Source organism: Myiozetetes cayanensis, unplaced genomic scaffold, assembly GCF_022539395.1.
Source record: "Myiozetetes cayanensis isolate MyiCay16 unplaced genomic scaffold, myiCay2020 scf17, whole genome shotgun sequence".
Taxonomy (NCBI): domain Eukaryota; kingdom Metazoa; phylum Chordata; class Aves; order Passeriformes; family Tyrannidae; genus Myiozetetes; species Myiozetetes cayanensis.
In genome coordinates this window covers 17432998-17454914 of record NW_026087378.1, presented here as the reverse complement: position 1 = coordinate 17454914, position 21917 = coordinate 17432998, and the positions used below count along the sequence as shown (strand labels likewise).

General features: G+C 52.7%; 1 protein-coding gene across 2 annotated transcripts in view; it reads left to right on the top strand.

The window, feature by feature from the left end:
- The window catches only part of SIL1 (SIL1 nucleotide exchange factor), a 97931-nt gene continuing 76014 nt past the window's right edge, over positions 1 to 21917 (top strand). Inside the window, exons 1-2 of one of the 2 annotated variants that reach the window (XM_050312343.1) lie at positions 1 to 35; positions 3931 to 4087. The gene's annotated coding sequence lies outside the window, so the exon portion shown is untranslated. The remainder of the gene's footprint in view (positions 36 to 3930; positions 4088 to 21917) is intronic. The other variant, XM_050312344.1, reaches the window with a different exon arrangement.

Here is a 21917-nt window from a genome sequence, read left to right as displayed (position 1 = left end):
GGCGGGGCCGAGCGGAGCGTGCGCAGTGCGGAGCGGTGAGTGGGGGGGGTCGTGGCGGGCGGACCCGCCGGGCTCTGAGGGGCCGGGATCGTGTCCCTGTCCCCGTCCCTGTCCCTTGTCCTTGTCCCTGTCCCGGGGCAGCAGCGCGGCCCCTCTGGGCACGGGCCGCCGCCTTCCCCGCGCTGCCGCTGCCCTCGTTCGAGCGGAGCCGGCGGTGAGGCCTTGGCGGGACCGGGGCTGCCCCGCTCCACCCCGAGCGGCCGTGCCCGGGCAAGGCTGGCAGGGCTGCGGGGGGGGCCCTGTGGTTGCACTTACCCCCGCTCTGGGGCAAGACAGGAATCCCTGACACTGAGGCGGTTGAAACATAAATATCTAAACATAAGTTCCCCCAGACAGGCGCGGTTTGGGTCCTGCCTGGAGCACACTGACCTCCCAGGCAGCTGTGGAATAGAAACGTGCCGGTACCGCTGGAGCAGCTCCAGGACATTAAAATGGATTTTTCTTCAGGGCCTGAATTTTAAAACTCTTTAATTATTTTGGTACAAGCCTGCATATGGCTCTCTGGCTGGAGAACTCGCAAAATTACACGTTGCACAGGGCCGGGGAGCGAATGCTGAGCAAATGGGATTTTGTGTATAAACACTGCTTGGAATGTTGCCTGAAAATGTTTAACTTCAGTGGCTGACTAACACTTGCGCGAGGAGTGATCTTTGACAAAGCAACGGCGCTGCCGCCTCTCAGCACGGCTGGGTTTACACTGACAAGTTTTCTGGATACAGTTTCTTAGGGCAAGTTATTTATTCCGCGGTGTTTGGCTGCTAGAGCTGAGCCAGTCCGAGTGCGGGGCGGAGGCAGAGCCGCCTGTCCCGGCACTGCTGGGTTTGCCTGCCAGAGAAGGGTCATGTGCAGAGGCATTGCCGTGCTGGAGCGTCTGTGCAAGAGCCTGCTCGGAGCACAGCCCTGGCAGGAGCCTTGTAAGTGCAGATAAGTCTCTGGAGGACGTTAGAAGATGATGACACACCCTGTCATTTACCGAACGTGCTGCCGCAGTGTTCCTGCTCCGCGTGAGCCTTCGAATTCATTTGTGCTCTGGGAGCAGCATTGTTAAGGGATGGACTTGTATTTTTCTTTCTTTCCCCCACCCCTGCCTTAAAATGACCAGCCTGGACCACATTGTTTTTCAGCAGGTTCCAGGGCATTTACAGACACGGTGGAAGTATCCAAAATATTATCCCAGAAACTTTAGTGCAGGAGTGCAGCTAATGCAGGTGAGAGCAGTGCTGGACACTCCTGGCTGTGTGACCATGCTTGCTTTTCTTTCTAATTTTGAAGGGATACAAATATGATCCTTTTAAGGAAATCAACTGGAAATAACTCCTTAGGAGTCGTCAGAACAGCCCTTGAACCTGCAGTGCTGTCCCCGTGCCCTAAAGCAGCACGAGAGCAGTTCTGGTGCTACCACCACTACCTCTGTTCTTACAGTTGAAGATTTCTTTAGCCTGAGCAATAAAACACCTGGAAAACTTTCCAGCACCCCCAGAGCTCTCTCTGTGTGCTCCTGCTTGGGCTGGGTAGGTGAAAGCACATCAGCCATACCTTGAGAATTTGCAAGGCAGTGAATTATTGGGATAAATTTAGGGATAACAGTCAGCCTTTCTTTGTGCTAATCCCCTCTGCTCCTGATTCCCTCCGTGGCTTTTATACCCCCCCTCAGCTCTCCCCACTCTGAGAGAGAACATTGAACTTGCGCTCGTGAGGGAGGTGAATCAGCTCTAATTAGGATTTGTTCAGTGCTTTGTTGATAAGTTCTTTGTAAAGCCAGTTGCTATTTCTTTATTAACACGCAGATATTCTTAGCACCTGAAGTGAGAGATGACACAACACTGGGGATCTCTGGGAAGCAGCTCTGCGAGGGGAGACAGTGCCTGCTAACCAAGGCTTTGTCAAATCTATTCTGGCTGTGGTTTACAAGGCGGCTCAGAAAAACCCCAAATCCCCTCGAGTCATTGGGAAATCTTAAATGTTCCTGGAAGTTAAGCCCTGCTTTTGCATGGGATTTGTAGCTCTTACCCCCTTGCTGGATTTCTCCTAAGCTGTCAGTGTGCTGATGGCATCAGCTACTCTCACCTCCTTTGGAACACCTTGTTGCAATTACTTCAGTTGCTTTCAGCAGTGAGCCCCTCAAATTGTCCTGTCTAGGGTAGGGGTGATGACCCTTACGGGCTCCAGCTGGGCACAGAGGTCGGTGGGGCTGTGTGGGGCGAGAGGGCAGGAGGGAAGCTGGGAAGCCCTTCCCCAGGGGTGCATCCCATCCCCGTGCGTGGGAAATGAAGCTGAAGAGCTTCCTTGTGAAAGAGAATGAGGGTGTGAATGGAAGTGGTTACGGTGGTGCTCAGTGCCTGCTGTGTGTGGGTGCCCCTGCAGTGGGATGAGGAGCTCTGTTGTATTTTGGGGAAGAAGAGGCTGTTCATTTGGCTCTGTCACTGCTGTAGGAGTGGCCAGCTGGAGGATGCTGAAATGAAATGCAGGGCTGGAGCAGCCTCCTTGTCCCTGTGTCCTGAGCCGGGTGAGATCCTTGGCTCCAGGCTGAGCAGGGGGGAATGGCAGTGCAGATCTGGGCAGGGGCCGGTTCCCTCTGGGCCTTGATGGAATCCCAGTCTCAGAGAGCCTGATTGCTTGTCCAACTCTCCCTTGCAGCAAACTGAGCAGCCAGTTCAGCTCTTGCTGTCACAGAATGGGGAGCCCAAGGGATGGTTTCCTTCTTGTAAACCCTATTAAGGTCTGAGAGCTGGTACCAGCCCTGGAGGGAGTGGGATGGAGAAACCCCTGTGCAGGTGGTATGGGGTGGTGTGGTTTGCACTGCTGAGTGCTCCACTGGTTGCCCAGATTCTCTGTTCTCTCTGTGACTTAGAGGTGATACCCAGCATGGAGCCCAGAATTGGGAATTTGATGTTCCCAGACCACAGAGATGTTTAGGTCCTCACAGCTGGAGCTGTGCAGTCACAGCACTGGCACATTCAGGCCTGTCCCAGGTTTTCCTCAGCATTCCCCCCATCTGGAGAGCTTTCCCCTGGCCTCTGTTTGTACTCCATCTCTGTGCTGTTTCCAAGTGCAGTTCTTTGCATTGTTTTCCTTGCTTTTCTTTCTATTGATTTGTGGGTGTTTTGGGAACTTTCCTTCCGTTTATCAATTCTGATCATGACCTCCAGAGTGCTTCCAGCTCTTAACTGCTGGGCATCCTTTCAGCTTTTGGAAAAGTGCTTTCTCTGTTGTTCAGGCATTAATTAAAAGGATGAACAGAAGCAGACCTGGGCTGAGCTCTGAGAGCCCAGACACAAGGATTTCTCCTGTGGTGACATGGAATTGCTGGTAGCTACCCCTGAAGTGCGTGGAGTGGAGTTGCTTTGTTGGTCTCTTTTTTCTTGGTTAGTAATGAGCACTGGGCTTCATTAAGGTGAGCTCACCTGCTCTTAGTCCCAGCTCCTCTGCTTTTTGAAAGCATTGGATGGATAGAGTGACAAGCCTGCTTTGTGCTGGTCAGAGGTGTGATGGGCAGGTCTCTGTACAGGGGGATTTGTGCTCTGTTTCTGAAAGCTCAGGTGGTTTTCAAGAGCTTTCAAGAACTTCATTTACCCGCGGCTTCTCGCTGGTGCTCACGAGGACAGGGATGGTTCTGAGGCAATCCCAGAACTCCCTGAGCAGCAGGATATGTGTGGGAAGAATTTGTGTCCAGCATGTGCTGCTCCCCTTTGTTTGTGCACAGGTCTCTCCTCAGTGAGAGCTGAGCTTGCCTACGTGTGACTAAGGCAGTAAAAATACATTTTTCTCCTCAAGCAATTCTAAGTTCCTTGTGTGGTTGCTCTGCTCTGGAAGAATTAAAAATTACTTGCTCTGGAGAAATTAATGACACTCATTTTTATCCTTGGCTAGTGTCACCGTGGGAGAGGTTGCAGGATAACTTATTCCACCAGGCCTCTGCCTCAGTGCCAGTTTTGCTTAAGGAGGAGGAGCTACTTGAGCTGCAGCAGATTTGACTGGTGAAAACACCACTGCCCAGACAGGACCAGCTCTACCCACCCCGAGTTCTGTAAGTACTGAGCTGCTGGGTTCAGCTCTCAGAATTTTAAGAGGTTGGTCCTTTTTTGAAGTACTCTTCCACCCTCTATTCCATCTTTCTTTGCACACTGGTGTCACTGTGGGGTGAAATTTGGGCCCCACTGAATTGAAGGGCAGTGTTTCTCTGTGGGGTTCGTCTCTCCCTCCTCTCCTCACTGGTAACTTGAGGTACCTGTCCACAGCTGTTCCTTCCAACTGTGCTTCAGGGACACCATCAGCGGGGTGGAGATGCTGTGCCCTGTTTGTTCTCCTGTATGGTCCATGGCTGATGGTTGAGTCATAGGATCATGGAATATCCTGAGTTGGAAGGGGCCCGCAAGCATCACTGAGTCCACCTCAGTGGGTGCTCTGACTAATTTTCAGTTCCAGGGGAGAAAATTCTGGCCTCCCTAAAGCGTTCGTATGGTTTCTGTTGAATTCTTCCTTACTTCTCTCTGGGGGGCTGTGTGCTGTAGTTAAATATGGGTAGAAAGGTGGTGTTCCACTCTGGATTACAGCAGAATCTCAGTGATGGATAAATTGCATCCCAAGCCCAGTTTGGAAAGCCCTTTGGGTTTTGTGGGCTGCGAGAAGCTGTATTTTATTCTAGATGTGTGCTTGCTGATAATTCTATAGGATTTGCAGTCAGCAGGTTGTAAGAGCCCTGATTATACCAGTTCCCTGTGCAGTTAGACTCTGCCCAAATAATTCAAGTGCCTGCTGCAGAGAGACAAAAAGGAAGATGGAAGGATGATTTAGAAACCTTTGGATCACTGGAGCAGGTGGGAGGAAGAGGCATATGTTGATCTGAAGAAAATACCAAGCCAGGTATATACCTTTAAGCATCTGAAGAAAACTCAGGATTTTCTTAATGGCTGCCTACTTTAATAATTCCTTTAACGAGGGGTTTTAAGGGTTTAACTTAATTTTAGAATTTTTATTTCAGGCGTACGTCCATAAAATTAACTTCTTTATCACAGAATGCTGTAATGTCTTCCATGTTGCTGCTCATTTACAAGAAATCTCTGCACAGTTATTTCTTATGTACCAGCTAAATCTATCAGCCAACAGATGTCAAGTGTAGCAAAATGCTATAATAATATTATGGTCTAATAATAGTTATAATGATTCTAATTACCTGGTGCAGCTTCTGAGAGAGGCAGTTTCAGAAGTCAGTGCAAAGGAGGTGTTTAACCTTGAACTGCAGGAGCAGGGCCCTTCAGAGGTGCCTGGGCTGCACCCCTGTCTCCATATTGGACATCCCATCCCCTTTATTTCCTCTGGCAAACTGGGATTGGCAGTCTGGTGTGCTTCAGGTGTTCAGACTTCATTGTGGCTGTGTTCAGAGGAGGAGAGGAGTGTCTTGGAATACTGGGATGTGAACCTGCTCATTGTCACCCTCTGGTGCTCCCGCTGCCTGAACACGGTGGTACCCCTGGATTGCTCCCACCTCAGGAAGGCTGTGGAGCCTCAGCGACCTCCATCCTTTATGCCAGCTGGTTGTGTTGCTTTAAAGTGTCAGGAGAGGCTTTGCCACAGCCTGGAAAGCACAAAGCCAACCTGAATCTGCCTGATGAGGGAGCGTTTGGGGGTGTCCAGGTGAGTGGCCTTGACTTGTTGATCCCAGTGGAGCCTTTGGTGTGGGAGGAGAGGAGGGCACTGGGCTGTGCTGGCTCTGCCTTCCACTGTCTGGCCCCCACAGCCTCATCAGAACCTCTTTCCCCACATACTCCCTGTGCCAGCTCTGTTGTGTCACTCCCAGTGACCCTATACCACCATACTGTTCCTTTAGAAAGGATCCTGGGCTGTATTTTTTGTATTCTGGTGGTTGTTGCCCAACACTTCTATGTGCTGTTAGTGCCGTGGGGTCCCAGAGCTCGTTACTGGTGTAGGACAGATAAGGCAATGCGTAAGGGATCACCGAATTCTGTGACATGAAGTTGCTGAGGAGTCCCTGGTTCCCAGAGCAGGATCATTTCCACAGAGGAAGCCCTGCATGGGCTGGAATTTGACAGCTTTCAATGATTATGTGCCAGGCTGAACGTTTTTCTTCTAAATTATAGATTCACGTGCTGATGAGAACTCAGCAGGACCTACGGGAATGTGTCTCTTGCTTGCTGATCCCTGGTATGGGCAGCAGCTGGGAATCTTCTGTTTTCCTGTAAAATGGATCCAGGGGTGCCCTTGGAACGTTTTCTTCTTTATTTCCAGCCTGTTTGTAGGCTGGCATGCTTTGCTTCTGGGGAAAGCCAGCACATCGGGCCAGGGCGTGTGCTGATGAGAGCTCGGCCATTTTCAGGCTGTCCTTGGGGGGCAGGTTCAGCCTGTCCTTTGGGGGCAGGTTGAGGGCTGTCCTTTGGGGGCAGGTTCAGGGCTGTCCTTTGGGGGCAGGTTCAGGGCTGTCCTTTGGGGGCAGGTTCAGGGCTGTCCTTTGGGGGCAGGTTCAGGGCTGTCCTTTGGGGGCAGGTTCAGGGCTGTCCTTTGGGGGCAGGTTCAGGGCTGTCCTTTGGGGGCAGGTTCAGGGCTGTCCTTTGGGGGCAGGTTCAGCCTGTCCTTTGGGGACAGGTTCAGGGCTGTCCTTTAGGGGCAGGTTCAGGGCTGTCCTTTGGGGGCAGGTTCAGCCTGTCCTTTGGGGGCAGGTTCAGGGCTGTCCTTTGGGGGCAGGTTCAACCTGTCCTTTGGGGGCAGGTTCAGCCTGTCCTTTGGGGGCAGGTTCAGCCTGTCCTTTGGGGGCAGGTTCAGCCTGTCCTTTGGGGGCAGGTTCAGCCTGTCCTTGGGGGAAGTTTGCCTTCTTGCTGAAGTCAGTACCTGTGCTGTGCATCACCATGGAGATGAGGCCAGAGGAGCTGCAGGGCACAGCCTTTCCCAGGCTCACAGGAAGGAGGATGTGGTAACGGGCTGTCCTTGTTTAGGAGAAAATGATTTCTCAGAGTAAATAAATCGTCAAAGAACACTTGGCATCACCCCAGGTGCTATTAAGGAAAAGATCTCTTCAAACCAGAGCTGTAAGGTTCATGCAATATTCACTCGCTTTTCAGACACTGCTTTGCGTTGTTCCACACCGGGCGATGCCGCCGTGCCCAGCGCTGACTCACTAACCCACTTGTGCTTCTACTTACCCTGAGATGCCAAACCTCCTGCTGCTTTTCTTCTCCCTGTATATATATTTCTCATCCTGCCACAAGAGCACCTTCCTTGTGGATGACAAGTCGACCATGAGCTGGCAGTGTGCTCTTGTGGCTGGGAGAGCCAGTGGGATCCTGGGTTTCATCAGGAAGAGCATTGGAGCAGCGCAGGGAGGGGATCCTGCCCCTCTGCCCAGCCCTGGGGAGGCACATCTGAAGTGCTGGGCCCAGCTCTGGCTCCTCAGCACAAGAAAGACAAGGAGCTACTGGAGAGGGTGATGAGGGGTCTGGAGCATCTCTCTTATGAGGAGAGACTGTGGGAGCTGGGCCTGACTAGTCTAGAGAAGACTGAGGGGATCTCCTCCATGCATATAAATATCTCAAAGGTGGGTGTCAGGAGGATGGTGCCAGACTCTTCAGAGGTGCCCAGTGACAGGACGAGGAGTAATGGCATAAACTAAAACACAAGAAGTTTCACCTCAGCAAGAACTTTCCATGGAGAGCGGCAGAGCACTGGAACAGGGGCTCAGGGAGGGCCTGGGGTCTCCCTGTCTGGAGGCATTCCAAACCCACCTGGACATGTTCCTGTGTCACCTGCTCCAGGTGACCCTGCCTTGGCAGGGGGGTTGGACTAGATGATGAGGCCCTTTCCAAACCAGACTATTCTGTGATTCCTACATCCCTTTTCTCGTCCCTCTGAGTGTCCAGGTTTTCACTGCTCCGAGTTGGTTGCAGGGCTTCACTTCCCCATGACTGGTTGGGTTTCCAAAGGATGTGAAGGGTGTGTGGGTGCACTGAGCTCTCCTGCATGCAGAAACACCTCCCTGGGTTAGCAGGCTGTGCCAACACCCCCCAACCCCTGTCTGCTCATGCTGACATCCCTGGGGGCTTGGGGACAGTGCCCTTTCCTCTTGCCCACCCCAGTGCACTCTTTCCTTGTGTAGTTTCTGGGACACAGAGAACTGTCCTAACAAGGTCTTGGAAGAGCCCTCTGGCCCCTCTCTGCCTCATTGCCTCCACGTCTCATTACAGACTTCATCTGTAAACATTTCCTTGCCCTTGCTAAACACTGTGTCTCTTAATTTCTCTCTGCAAGAGTATTATTTAATTTGTAACTGTTTTAGGACGTTATTTGAAAAATCCGATATGAAGCTGTATTTCATTTACTGTAATGATCCACTAATGCGGGCATATTTCAAAGGCAGGCCATGCAGTACTGTGGGGTTTAATTAAATTTTGTTTTTCAAGTAAGCATCAATAGACAGACAATAACAAATGGTGGACAATATGCATGCAGAACAAAGTCACTCCATTTTCTTTTCCAAGACCATGGAAGTGAAAATGCATAGCCCTTAAAATGGACTTGGCCTGCTCACAATTGCTGCTTTAGTGCAGTTAACTCACTTTAGGAGGAGTTTTTTCTTCTTCCTTTGACTTAATTAATTTTCTTGCTCTCTTCCTGCCCACAGAATAAACTGTTACACTGTGGAAAATTTCCAGAAGGAGCTGTGGGTGCTCTAAGTGCTGCTGCAAGCTCTGGACTCGGTTTTGAATATTGTGTTGTTGAGTAGTGTGTGATGGCTTGTCCAGAAAGGCCCTCATCAGGGTGACAGAGTGGAAGGGCTGGGTGTGAGGTCCTTGTTCTGTCTCTGGTGACTGGACAGGGAGGGTACTGGGAAGGAAACATGATGTTGCTGCATCCAGCATTGTTGTACCCAGATCAGGAATCACCAAGTGGCTCTTGAGTGCATTTCATTCCTTTCCTTCCAGCGAGTGTGGGGTAGTCAAGTACACCATGGGTGTGGAGAAGCTCGGGAAGCCCGTTCCAGGTCAGCAGGAGGCTGCTGGGAATCATCATGGCACTGACAGCTGGGACCTGTGCTCTAGGAGTAAAGGAATTCATGGGTGACACTGTAAATGGGCTCCTTTGTTCAGGCTTGAGGAGGGGCTGAAATCACAGAATCAACTGGGTTGGAAGAGACCCCCGAGATCATCCAGTCCAACCCTTGATCCAACCCCACCGTGGTTCCCAGCCCATGGCACTGATGCCACATCCAGGCTGTCCTCAAACACCTCCAGGGATGGGGACTCCACCCCCTCCCTGGGCAGCCCATTCCAATGGCTGAGCACTCCCTGGAAAAAATTCCTTCCCAATATCCAACCCAAACCTCCCCTGGCACAGCTTAGACTGAGCCCTCTTGTCCTGCTGCTGGTTCCTGGGAGAAGAGACCAACCCCCACCTGGCTCCCCCCTCCTGTCAGGGAGTTGCAGAGAGTGCTGAGGTCTCCCCTGAGCCTCCTTCTCTCCAGGCTCAACAACCCCAGCTCCCTCAGCCTCTCCTCACAGCACTTGTGCTTGAGATGGCTCAGCTCTGCCTGGCTCTGGTGAACAAGGTAGACTGGGCTCTTTCCAAGTGTCTGGAGAATTTGCCACTTGTGAGGGAGTCGATGTGGGTGCCGTGGACTCCCACAGCACTACAGCCCTTTGATTCTCTCTGAAATATCTCTGAGTCAGGGAGCTGGAAAAAGCATACACTTTTTAGAGGAAGAGCCTCCATTCAGAGATGTGAGTTCAGACCGTGGCCTGGGTTGATGCCTAGAGCTTTGCCTGCTTAACCTGCCTGCAGAGGGATCCTGGGCTGGGAGTGAGGGCTGGGTCACTGTCCACAGGGCTCCAGGGTGGAAATGGAGCATGGAAACTTGGGAATCTGTGGGACCCTGGCTCCTGACATCTGCGCAGCTGCAAGTGCATGAAAAATATCGCTGTAAATGACAGGCTCGTGTCTGCTCACCCTTTCCTTGGCATCTCGGTGTAACACTTCCCATGGCCCCAGAACAACCTGTGTTGTGCTCCTTGCTGGAAGCAGCCCTGCCAGTCCTTCCCTGCTCTCCCAGTGCCTGGCTGAGGGGGTGTGCTGTGCTGATGGGAGGGTCCTCGGAAGCAAGAATCCTGCCCAAGGAAGGCTGGCACGATGGGGTCCTGTACTCACTGCCAGTCCCTGTGGCTGGAGAGGAGTCCTGGTACAGATAAAAGGGTCTCTAAATATAACTTGTCATCAGATGCTCTTTCATTAAACTGGATAAACCCCCACACAGCTGAGGTTTGTGCTGGTACTGCTCATGCCAAGGGGAATGCCCCGAGCCTGATTTTTTTCTTCTCTTGTTCCTTGCTTTAGGCTGCCAGATTTCCCATTTCCTCACTTCTTTTTGTTGCTGTGTAGTGTCAGTCAAGGCTTTGTTGCTGAGTTTTGGGACAGACAGTTGCTTTTTGGTGACTTAAAGCAATGTCTCCTGCTTCTGCTGTCCCTTCTTTGGATCTCCTGCCTTTTTCCCAGCCACTCTTGCTTTGCCATAAGCAAAAGCATCCAGGAACCTCGGGCTTCTTGCAGACTCATTTTCATAGGGCCATTACTCATCTTCTGTGAAAAGAGCAATTTTTCTGGCTGTGGCAGGGCTCAGGTGGCTGCTCCCAGATGGAGCACACTGGAACATCTGGAGCCAGTGGCTGAGCTGTGGGCTGAGAGATGTGCCCTCAGTGCAGCCCAGTGAGTGCTTGAGCCTGGTCTTTGCAGGGGCAGGTGAGGGGTTTGTGTTCCCCAAAGTATTGCTGGCATGATTAACTCTTGCAGATGTGCCCAGAGCAGTTTTAGGGGCTTGTTCTTCTGCCCAGTAGGATCCCAGAGAGAAGGACATTCCAGGCTCTGTGGTTTAATGGTTCTTGCAGGACTGTGCAGGGAGGAGGGTAACTGTGAGGGACCTCGACAAAGGTCTGGAATGGCACAAGTCCAGGGCACTGGAAACTGCAGCAGTGCTCAGGAATGAACAAAAAAAAGGCTCTAGGACTATTTAAAAGGAAAAATTAGTAATCTGTAATTCAAATTTGAGGGAATTCACTTGTGAGGGAGCACGTGCTGGCTGGGAGGGGAGGACCATTTGCTTAGATGGGTGATAATCCATCACAGTGTATTCCTGCCCTGAGGCTCTTTGACAGACTACCTTCCTCGGGCCTCCCCAGGATGAGTGAGGAGCTGTGCCACTGGATGAGGAGTTTCTGGACTATGTGGGGCTTCAGCCCAGGGTGATAATTCAAACCCCAAACTGTTGTTAGTAAGGGATGGTGCTGGTGCTGCCCCACGAGGGACTGTGGCTGCCGTGTTTCACAGCGAGGAGCGTGCTGGGCTCCGAGAGCACTCGGGTCTGACACCGGCCAGCTCAGTTTCTTGGATTTCTCCTTTGGAGTTTGGCAGCCATCTGCTTCAGGGAGTGCAGGGGCCTCATAAGAGTTTATTTGATCTGACACATGACAAATTGTTTCTGCTGGCGGCTACTGGAGGCACAGTGTGTTCACTGGCAGCCGCAGCTCTGCGGGTACCAGGAAGTTGAGGAAGGCAGGCCTGCCCTCCTCCTCCCTTCGGAGACATCAGGGAGGGAGCATATCTTTCACCCCCCTCCCATTCCAGCCTCCCTTTTGCTGTTGTTAAACTGTGCTGTTTGCGTGGATTATGAATGTTTGTGTGCTGGGTGTTCCTGCAGGTGCTGGCCGTGGCTCCCACTGTGCATTGGAGTGTGGGGCAGAGGAGAGTCTGTGTTCTGGAACAGGACCCAGGTGCCACTAAAGACGCTTTGTTAAGTTGCTTTTTTGGACACCCTTTTAACTCTGCAATGAGGAGTGGAATATTACATTTCTCAGCAGAATAAAAAGTACACATTCCCTGTGAGATACTGTAAATACATTTAATCTGTTCTATTACCTGCAGTTTCAAGAATATGTCCCCTAAGCATTTTAATCTTGTTCTCCAGAGTTGTCTCAGGGTGAGGAATCACTCCTATTTGCAACTTTGGGAATGATTACCTGTTCATTAATTTCTTCTCTTTTCTGCTGTCCATCTATTATTGTTTCCAAGAGAAAGAAGCTCTCTGTAAATCTCCCCCGGAACAGGGCTGGGAGCTCAATTAGACGCAGAGCTGTGTGTGCTGGGGACGTGTTTGTGAGGGAGGATCCTGTGGCCGTGCTGGTGGACAGCCCCAGGGCGTGCCCTGGCACTGCTGGCACTGTCCCCATGCCCTTGGCCACGCGGAGCCCACGCGGTGCCCGGACTGGCTCAGGGCTCCTCGTCCCGAGAGGAGGCAAGCATGGCAGGAGCACATGGCAGGGCACACCTGGAGCACTGTGCTGAGGCAGAGGCTGAGGGTCAGGGCAGCTCAAGCACCCGAGCAGTGCTTTGCCTCCTGACGTGCTTTGCCTGCAGTGCCAGGCTGCTGTTATGAAACAGGAACGGGACGGGACAATGTGGAGTAGTTCCCGCTGCCCTGCTTTTGTCCAGCAGCTAAAAGCCAGTTCAGAGGTTTTTGTGGAAGTGCTGTTTGCTTTGGTCTTTTTTTGCTCACTCTTTAAGTACAGCCTTGAAAGAGCTGGAGACTGCAGGCCACTGTAATTATTATTTCTTCCTGAATAGTAGAATAAATGTGCCATTTATTGCATAAATGACAGGGTCCTTGCCTTGGAAAACATATGCAGCCTGTTCCCACTGCTGCCAGCCCTTGACATGTGAGGAACTGCCCCTGCCCAGTTCTGGGTGCAGGGAAATTTCTCATTCCCTGGTTCGGGTCGGTGCCAAAACTTGTCTTTATGTGTGATGTGTGTGGTCACTGGAAGTCACTATGGAGGCTGTCATTGAAACAGCCTGGATTCACAGGGCAGCTTCATTGAGGTGGCAGCTGATGGAGAAGCTGTTTGGGATAGTTTAAGATAAAATCTGCAAGCAGGAGGGGACAGCTGAAGTCTGTGGTTGTTGTGGGAGAAGCCCCCTCTGAACAGATGTGGCCTGGCAGTCCTGGCCTGGATGTGCCATGTCCCCACCTGCTGTGGCACCACCGAGATGCAGAAGCAGCTGCTCAGGGTGCTCTGCTGTCTCACGGCAGAGGAAGGTGCTGCAGGTGTGTCTTTGATCAGAGCTCAGAGAGTGGTGGCTGCCAGCTCTGCCAGCAGGCAGGGAGCATTCATATTCTTGGCTTTGCCAGTAGCCTCACAGCAAAGGCTAAGAAATGCAGAGTGAAGATCCCTGTGTCCTTTGGCTGCTGCTTTGGGTGTTACGGTGTCTGCAGGGACAGCAGATGCAGCGACAGCCAGGGCTGCCAAAGGAAGGACCCTTTGTGGACTGGTGCTGCTTAGCTACTGAGATGTCAGTCTTTGTAGGGTTTTCTCACTGAAAGGATGTTCCTTTGAGTGTCTGGATCTCCTGCTGTTTGTCTGAGCTCCAGATGAGAAACAGTGCACTGTCTGGAAGGTGCAGGGGTTGAAAACACATTCATTGTCCCTTGGAAGGGAAAATTGTGGAGGAAATCCACTCAGTTCTCGTCATGTCTCTGTTCTCTTTTCCCAGTGCAGGTTTTGGGCTGCTGTGCTGAGGGGTAATGGGATGGAGCCAAGGTACTGCTGCTGAGTGAACCCCATGGCTCTGGGGAGTAGGGAGCATGGTCCTGGAGCTCAGGAGGAGCCTGTGGCCTGGGACCTTTGCTATAACTACTTTACTACTGCTTTAGTTCTCTCCCCATGACCCTTCACTGTGCACGCCTGCGTGGCCCAGCCTTGCAGTTCAGGTATCTGTAGCTGAGCAGTTGCTGGAGCCTCCCCTGTGCAGAGGAGCCGTGCAGACCCTGCAGCCCTCGAGTGCAGGGCTGGTGTGACTCTGGCACATGCAGGGTCCTGTGGTGGCAAAGGCATTCACAGAAACACCGTTTCATAACTCTGCTGGGATCCAGGGGACATTCAGAGGCAGGTTCTTCACTTTGTCACTGTGTTATAGCGATTTAAGGCTGAGGAGCTCTTTGAAGCACCAATGCAGCTTGTTCTGCCGTGACAAGGTGGAGATGAGGGCTGGTGTGACTTCCATTCCCCAAGGAAAATGCCCTTTTGCACAGATCACAAGCCGTGGCTGTGCTGCTGTTTGAAGAGACCAGAGGAATCTCAGAGCCAGGCACTTTGTGGCACATCAAAGCCTTCCTGCCTGAAGCCGTGGTGCTGAGGAGCTCCAGCTCTGCCTCCTTCATGTCTGGGCAGCGAAAGGAAAGAAGGTCCCTGAACTGGGAGTCCCTTGGGGGATCAAAACTCAGCTTAGCAGAGGCTGATGAGGCAAAAAGTAGGATGGCAGCAGGAAGGGCACAAGTCTTGTGGGTGATCTGGGCCATCTGATGACAGCAGTCAGAGGGACCTGTGAGGTCTCCTCTGCTGGAGGAGTGGGGCTGGCACCTACCCCCGAGGGGGCAGATGTGCAGTGTCCTACCCCTGGCTGGAGCAATTCCTTGGTGCCTGAGTTAATAAGGATGGTGCACAGTAACATTTCAAACTGTCTTTTCCATGCATTGCTACAAGTAACATATAAATAGCTCTAAAAGGCAACAAATCATCCCCCAAAGTAGGCGTGGCAGATGATGAACAATAGGAGAGGGAAGGAATTGTGTTCGCTTTCAGCTTTCTATGTCTGGGCATTTACTTCTGCATTTGCACCCCTTGGAGCTCTTTTTATTTCAAATTTCCTTAGGAAAATCCCTGCTGAAGGAATGCTGCTGCTGTGACTGGCTGTTCTGCTTTGGCTTCAGCCTGGGGAGGCTCTGATAACTGGGGAACAGGACTTGCTTTTCAGTCTTGGTGGGAAATACCTGTGTAGGGGAATGGAAACCACCATGTGTGTCAGTTCTGGATGATGGCAGTGGCAGTCTCTCAGCTCTCTCTTCATGCTCATTCCTGTCCCAGGGCTCATTTAATTGCTTAAGAAAGGCATCCTCTGGGACCACTGTGAAAGCACTAATGCAGTGAAAAAAATAAACAAACTTGGATTAAGCCTTTCATCTAAGCACAGAAAGACAGTGATGGAGACCTTAGTGGAAGGAGCCCCACAATTCCCTTGGTTATAACCATGGTGTCCATGTTAGAAGTGGAGTAACTGAGCTCCAGCGTGGGGATTGACTTGTCTGGATTGATGCAGGGATCTGGGACAAAGCCAGGAGGGAACCTGCTTAGTCATGTTCATCCCCAGGGAGCTCCTTATTCTCCATAAGGGGAGCATTTGAGTTTGGCTTCTTAGGGCTTTATTCTGAATTTTGGTGCCAGTCTGGCAGGTCCTGGGTTGGTTTGGCCCACGAGGTGGTTCCAGGTGGTCTCCACCTTTTCAAGTGGGACCTTGCTACAAAACTGGAAGCACTGGGGAGCCCAGCTCACTGGCAAGGGAGGTGCTGAGCTGGGCATCCAGCCAGGCATCCCATGGAATGAATCCTGCATGTTGAATGCATACCCTGTTAATCCTGGCCACACAACCAGGCCATGCTGTGGGCGAGCCCCATGTTTGCTGCCCACATGCCATGTGCTGCCTGCTGTCCCTCCTCTCCCTGTCCCCTGGGTTGTCACAGGCAGCAGGAGCTGTCCCCACACCTGGTGCACTGCACAGAGGTAAGAAATGCATTTTTCATAAACTTCACAGCTCGCTGTCCCTGCTGGATCAATAGGGCGGCTGGGGAAGTGCTTCACTTGCCCACTGGTGGGACGCCCTGTGCCAGGTGCTCCACAGGGCTGTGGCACTGCCTGGCCTTGGCCAGCCCAGGGGAACCTGCAGGCCCTGCCAGAGCTGCCAGGGAGGGTCCTGGGGGATGTACAGCCTTGGGGGATGGATGGTTGTCCTGGGGCTGCAGGGCGGTGCTGGTGCTGCTGGAGGAGTTGTGTGCCTGATCCATCACCATGGGATTTCTGTAACACTGAGCCGGAATTTTGCGTGGTTTTTTAACCTCTTAATTGAGTCCCTTTGTAGGGAAGGTGGCATCTGACAGGAGAAGGAGGTTGTTATTTCATGTGAGAGCCATAAGTGAACAGCAGGAACTTGGGAAATACAAAACCTGTTTCCAGAGAGGCTGGGAATATGCCAGCTAAATCTTTGGCTCTTTGTGTGCCCAGCTAGAGTGGGACATCAGGGTGCCTGGGGGCCTGGCTGGTGCAGTGTGTGCTTTCTTTCCTCTTAGATTTCCAAGCTCAGGAAAGCAGAGGGGGTAAAAAACCACACTGAACGCTGGCAGACTTCTGGGTTGGTGTGAGCCAAGGTGTCACCTTGCAAATAGGGACTGATTGAAGTGATAGATCTGAGTGGGGGTGGGGGGGGAAATATCACTCAATTTTATGTGCTGTGCCTGGGAAATTGCAGCAAGGAGCAGGAGAAAGGAATGAGTACGGGCAGGAGGAGAGGTGTTTCCAGCTGGGGTTTGGGGAGGTGAGGAGGAAGGAGAAAGGAAAAAACCTCACGTGGTTGAGGTTAGGCAGTGTGGCAGCTTTACCAAGGATGTCCTGCAGGTCCCTGCACATCTCTTGTCTCCAGGCAAATCCTAAATTGGTGCAAATCAACCGCTGTGCTCTGGTGTGGGTTTGACCGTCCTCGCTGGCCCCAGGGCTCTGCGGAGCGAGGGTGTCGTGTGGGAGCACAGGCAGTCGCAGAGCCCTGCCTGAGCAGCTGCCAGGACTTCAGAGATGCCTTTCTTATAAATAATAAATGATAAATTCAGTGCTCTGATCTCACAGGCACGCTCTGCTTTTGTACGCTCCGTGCTGGGCTCAGGGGTTGCTCTCTGGCGTGGAGGGTCTGAGGGCTGCTGGTGGCACACCCACTGCAGCCCCTGGAATTTTGGGATCATGCCGAGCCAGGGCGGAGCAGGGCCCCTTCTGCCAGGAAGGGTGAGGGCAGCCTTACTCAGGCTTCAAACCCTGCAGTGTAAAGCTCTGCTCCTGCCCTCTGGAGAGCAGCGTTTTGTGTGAATGCTGCTTCCTGAATGAATTCATTAAGTCAATTTAACAGACTAAACGATGTTTAGTGTTAAACTGCGCAGGGCTGGATAAACACCGGGGGCGGAGTTGTGGCCCGGTGGAAGGGGCAATTCCAGCTTTATCCGTAAGTGACCCCCAACAACCCCCTGCTCTGCTCCCGTGTGAATGTGCTGGTGCCGAGAGCTGCCCTCACTGTGCCCGGGCACTGCCCTGGATATATCCATGTCCTGCTCCCACTTCCATTGGCACCTGGCAGCGCTGTAGGAAGAGTAGCTGAGCTGCTGCTGGAGGGGCTGATGCGAGCTGATGGCTGTCAGGGAACCTGGAGGGGTTATTAATATTTATTGTTATTATTTGCTGGTGGTGGTTATAAAGGTTGCACGACCGCACGGGACTCTGTAAACACGTGTTTGTGCCGTGATTATCCTGCTCCTCTCGCCCCACTGCCCATGTCACAATTCCTCTCCTTGGAATTCCACCGCAGTTCCAAGTGGTGCTTCTGCCACAGGACCTGCTGCTGGGCCCAGGCTGCAGAGCTGGGGCCATGATTTATTCCTGTGAAGCTGAAAGCGTGGCCTCCACGCTGTGTGGGTTCTCCGTAGGCAGCCAAATCTGAGAAGGTGTTCCCGCAACTTTTCCCTTGTGTAGGAGTGTTTTTAACACGCCAGAGCAGAGTCCCAGTAGGAGTAAATGATGAGGAGCAAGCAAGAAGAATAAATGGGCTTTTTTAAGGTATTTCATAAGCGACATCAATGGGATGGTCTGTATGGCAGCTGTGCCCTCCTTACTGAAATCAGGGAGGTGAGAGGGTGTTTGCAGACAACCTGTCCTGCCTTTCACCCAGGGGCTTCGTGCCTGGGTGTGACCCTCCAGCAGGGGTGGGGGGTCAGTGCAGTGGGCTCCTGTGCAGATTAGTGTATCTGTTGATCTGTCCTGGGGATACTCACTGGAGGCAGGAGCGTGCTTTCCCATTGGCAGGATGCCTGGAGGAGCAGAGCTGCTAAGAGCACCCTGGGCATCAAACCTCGAGTGAAGCTGTGGAGTCTGTGCCAGACCAGTGAGGGGGATCTGTTTGGACCTTAAAGCTCATCCAGTTCCACCCCTTGCCATGGGCAGGGACACCTTCCACCAGCCCAGGTTTCTCCAAGGCCCATCCAACCTGGCCTTGGACACTTTCAGGGGTCCAGGGGCAACCACAGCTTCCCAAAATCCCATCTAGCCCTGTCCTCTGTCAGTGGGAAGCTATTGCCCTTTGTCCTGTCCCTCCATGCCTTGTCCCCAGTCCCTCTCCAGCTCTCCTGGAGCCCCTTTAGGCCCTGCAAGGGGCTCTCAGGTCTCCCTGGAGCCTTCTCTTCTCCAGGTGAACCCACCCAGCTCTCCCAGCCTGGCTCCAGAGCAGGGGGGCTCCAGCCCTTGGAACATCTCTCTGGACTTGCTCCAGCAGCTCCATGTTCTTCTCATGTTGAGAGCCCCAGAGCTGGATGTAGCACTGCAGGTGGGGTCTCACCAGAGCGGAGCAGAGGGGAAGGACTCTGTTCCTGCCTGGTTTATCCCGGGAGAATTGAGGACAAACGAATTGGGGCTCGGTCTGGAGCATCACATGGGTCCCTGAAGGAAGCTCCTGATCCTGTTTGGGTTTGCTATTCAGGGCTCTTCTCCTGCTTTGGAGTGATAGGTTCATAATTATGATTTTATTCTGTTTTTATTATTAATTTTTATTCAGATCCAGTTCTTTGATCAGTCAAGTGTATTCAGGTCTCTTCAAGGATCTTTGTAGTTTTAATACTGGCTTTAATGAAGGGGAAAATTCACTCCTGCCTCTTTTTGGAAATGTTGCAGAGCAGGACCTGTGCATGCCAGGAGGGAACTCTGATAGGTGCCCAGAGCAGGGGGTCCCTGGAGCCCCCCAGGTGCCTGTCAGTCAGCCAGCACAGAACCTGGGGCAGGTGCAGGCAGTTACTAGGCCTCATCTTAGGGAAAAAAAGCAGGAAAAGAGGATGAAAATGGGTTTTAAGAGGGGGGAAAAGTGGTGTCAAAGACTGCCTCCAAACACACTGTAAGTGTGTTTGGAGGCAGTCTTTGACACCACTTTTCCACTGTAAGTGTGTTTGGAAGGACAGGGCCTGTGCTCTCTCTTATGAGATCAGTTGGGTCTTTAGCATGGGCAATTTGTGGAGGAAATCCAAGAAATCCTGTGCCTGAATCCAGGAGCTGAGGTGGGTCATCAGGAGTGAGACCTGCCAAGCAGACACATGGCCTTCAGGGCCTGTGCTCCCCAGTCCATGGGTATTTCCAGGCTGGCTTCTCTTAGCCTGGGATGTGCTTTCCAGGAGCCTTTGTGTCTGTGCCCCTGTGAAGGAGGGGATGATGGTGTATGCAGGTTGGCCCTCTGTTTGAAAGCAGAGGGTTGTGCAGAGCCAACTAATGACTGGGGGAAGGGGCAGAGTGTCCCACAGCCTCCCAGTAATCCTCTGTTTGTCCACCAGCTCTTTTCTCTCTTATGCACAGGCTGAATTTCAGCTTCAACCCTCCTCTTTCTCCTGTCGGTGTAGCTGTGCAGTCACTGAGCAGGAGGGACTGCTGGCCTCAGGATGGCCCCAGGGCATCTGACTGATACTGCTCTGCAGCACGTCAGCAAAAACAGCTGCTCATCACAGAGCTGGGGACCCTCTTGCTCAGGGGAATAAAATTTCAGGTCAGGTCAGCTGAATTTCCTTCTCTGTCTCCATGGCATCTCACATCCCTTAGCCTGTCTCATACTGGATGCCAGTCATTGCAGTGGCACTGTGTGTGAAGGGGATCTCAGCTCTCATCTGCTGTGTCCTCAGCACCCCTCTCCAATCACACAGCCACTTGCAGGGCTGGCTGTAGAACATTCCCTGAGCTGCTGTTGCCCAGCACAGTTTGCCTTCAGCTGAAGAGGCTGTGAGTGCCGGGAGTCTTTGTGTTACTGTTCAGCTGAAGGGTAACTTGAGCTGTGTTTCTTGAGATCTTCCAGCACTGAATAGGTCTCCAGCACTGCCCTCACTCGGTCAGAGACCTCTGTCAGTTATTTCTGCTTGTAGACACACAGTGTGCTGTTGGTACTTCTGTTACCACTGGCCACCTCCGTGGAGGGTGGCTGGATTAGATACCTTCCCTGATCCACGAAATTTGCAGGCAATTTTGCAAGACACATGGAGGGGCTGGAGCGTGTGCAGGGAAGGGAACGGAGCTGGGAAGGGGCTGGAGCAGCAGGAGGGGCTGAGGGAGCTGGGGGGGCTCAACCTGGAGAAAAGGAGGCTCAGGGGGGACCTTCTGGCTCTGCAATCCCTGACAGGAGGGGGGAGCTGGGGGGGGTCGGGCTCTGCTCCCAGGGAACAGGGACAGGAGGAGAGGGAATGGCCTCCAGCTGTGCCAGGGGAGGGGCAGGTGGGACATCAGGAGGAATTTTTCCCTGGAAAGGGTGGTCAGGCAGTGGCAGGGGCTGCCCAGGGAGGTTTGGAGTGCCCAGCCCTGGAGGTGTCCCAGGCAGGCCTGGCCGTGGCACTCAGTGCTCTGGGCTGGGGACAGGGTGGGGATGGGGCACAGGGGGGATCCATGGGCTGGGAGGGCTTTTCCAAGCTCAGCAATTCTGGGATTCTGTTTCCAGTTGTCTGTAAAGCCAGAGCCTGTTGCAGGGGCTGGGGAGCTCTCTGGGATGTCTGTGTGCTCTCCTGGAGCAGGAGATCAGCATTCTGCTGAGGCTTCAGATGGATTGACTGGAGTGGCACAGGACAGGCGATGTGGGCTGAGCTGGGGTGTGAAGGAGCGCTGCAGTCCCAGCAGCAGAGTCATTAATGGAATACACTCCTCACACTGACATGCCTTGAGCTGTCACCTGTGACTACAGGAGCTGCAGTGCTGGAGCTGTGCAGGCTCCGCTCGTGGGATCGCTGGGAATGTCCCTGCTAATGGGAACAGAGTGCTGTGCTGTTCTTTCTGTGGCTGCTGGTGCAGAACCTCCCAGCTCTGACAGGAGGAACCCTGCCAGGAATGGAGGCTGCTTGGAGTCTCACCCTTTGCTCTCTCCCTAAAACATGATCTTCTTTGACAAGATCTGAGGGAATGGCCTGGAGTTGTACCAGGGGAGGTTTAGGTTGGATCTTGGAAACAGGTTCTTCCCCCAGAGGGTGGTTGGCACTGAACAGGCTCCCCAGGGCAGTGGGCACAGCCCCAAGGCTGCCAGAGCTCCAGGAGGCTTTGGATGATCCTCTGGGGCACAGGAGGTGACTCTTGGGGCTGGGCCTGTGCAGGGCCAGGGGTTGGACTGGATGATCCTGTGGGTCCCTTCCAGCTCAGCACATTCTGGGATTCTGTGAAAAGATGATTATTAGGAAAAAGTCCCACTCTGCACAAGGGGAATCTGTGGCCTTCCTGTTGTAGTTCTGGTGCTACCCAGTTGCACCTGTAGGTGGATACAGCTGGATCCCCAAATGATGTCTTAAATCAGAGCAAATGCTACCTGGGCAGGTGGGGTCACTGTGACCACCCTTTCTTCTTTGCAAGCTGCAGGGGTTGTTCCCAAAAATGCACTGTATCCACAGAACATTCCGTGTGGGAATCCTCCCATGCCTCCTGTGTGCATCTGCCTTGTAACGAGATGTCAGCCTGCCCAGGCTTCTCTCCAGGAGCTTCGGAGCCCCGTGTGGCACATGTTGGCTCCTCCTGTGTACCTGGGACCGAAGCAAAGTGCTAATTGTTGTGCAGATGTCATCTGCCAGGCAGGCGGGAGGCTGGAGGCTTGGAAGAGGCTGTGCTGTCATTTGCCACCAGCCTCCTCGGTACACGTGAGCTCTATTTTTATGGGAGTGTGCGTTTGCTTTCAACCACTGCTTTGTTGGATTCCTTTTTCTTTTTTCTCTTTATTTCCAGGCT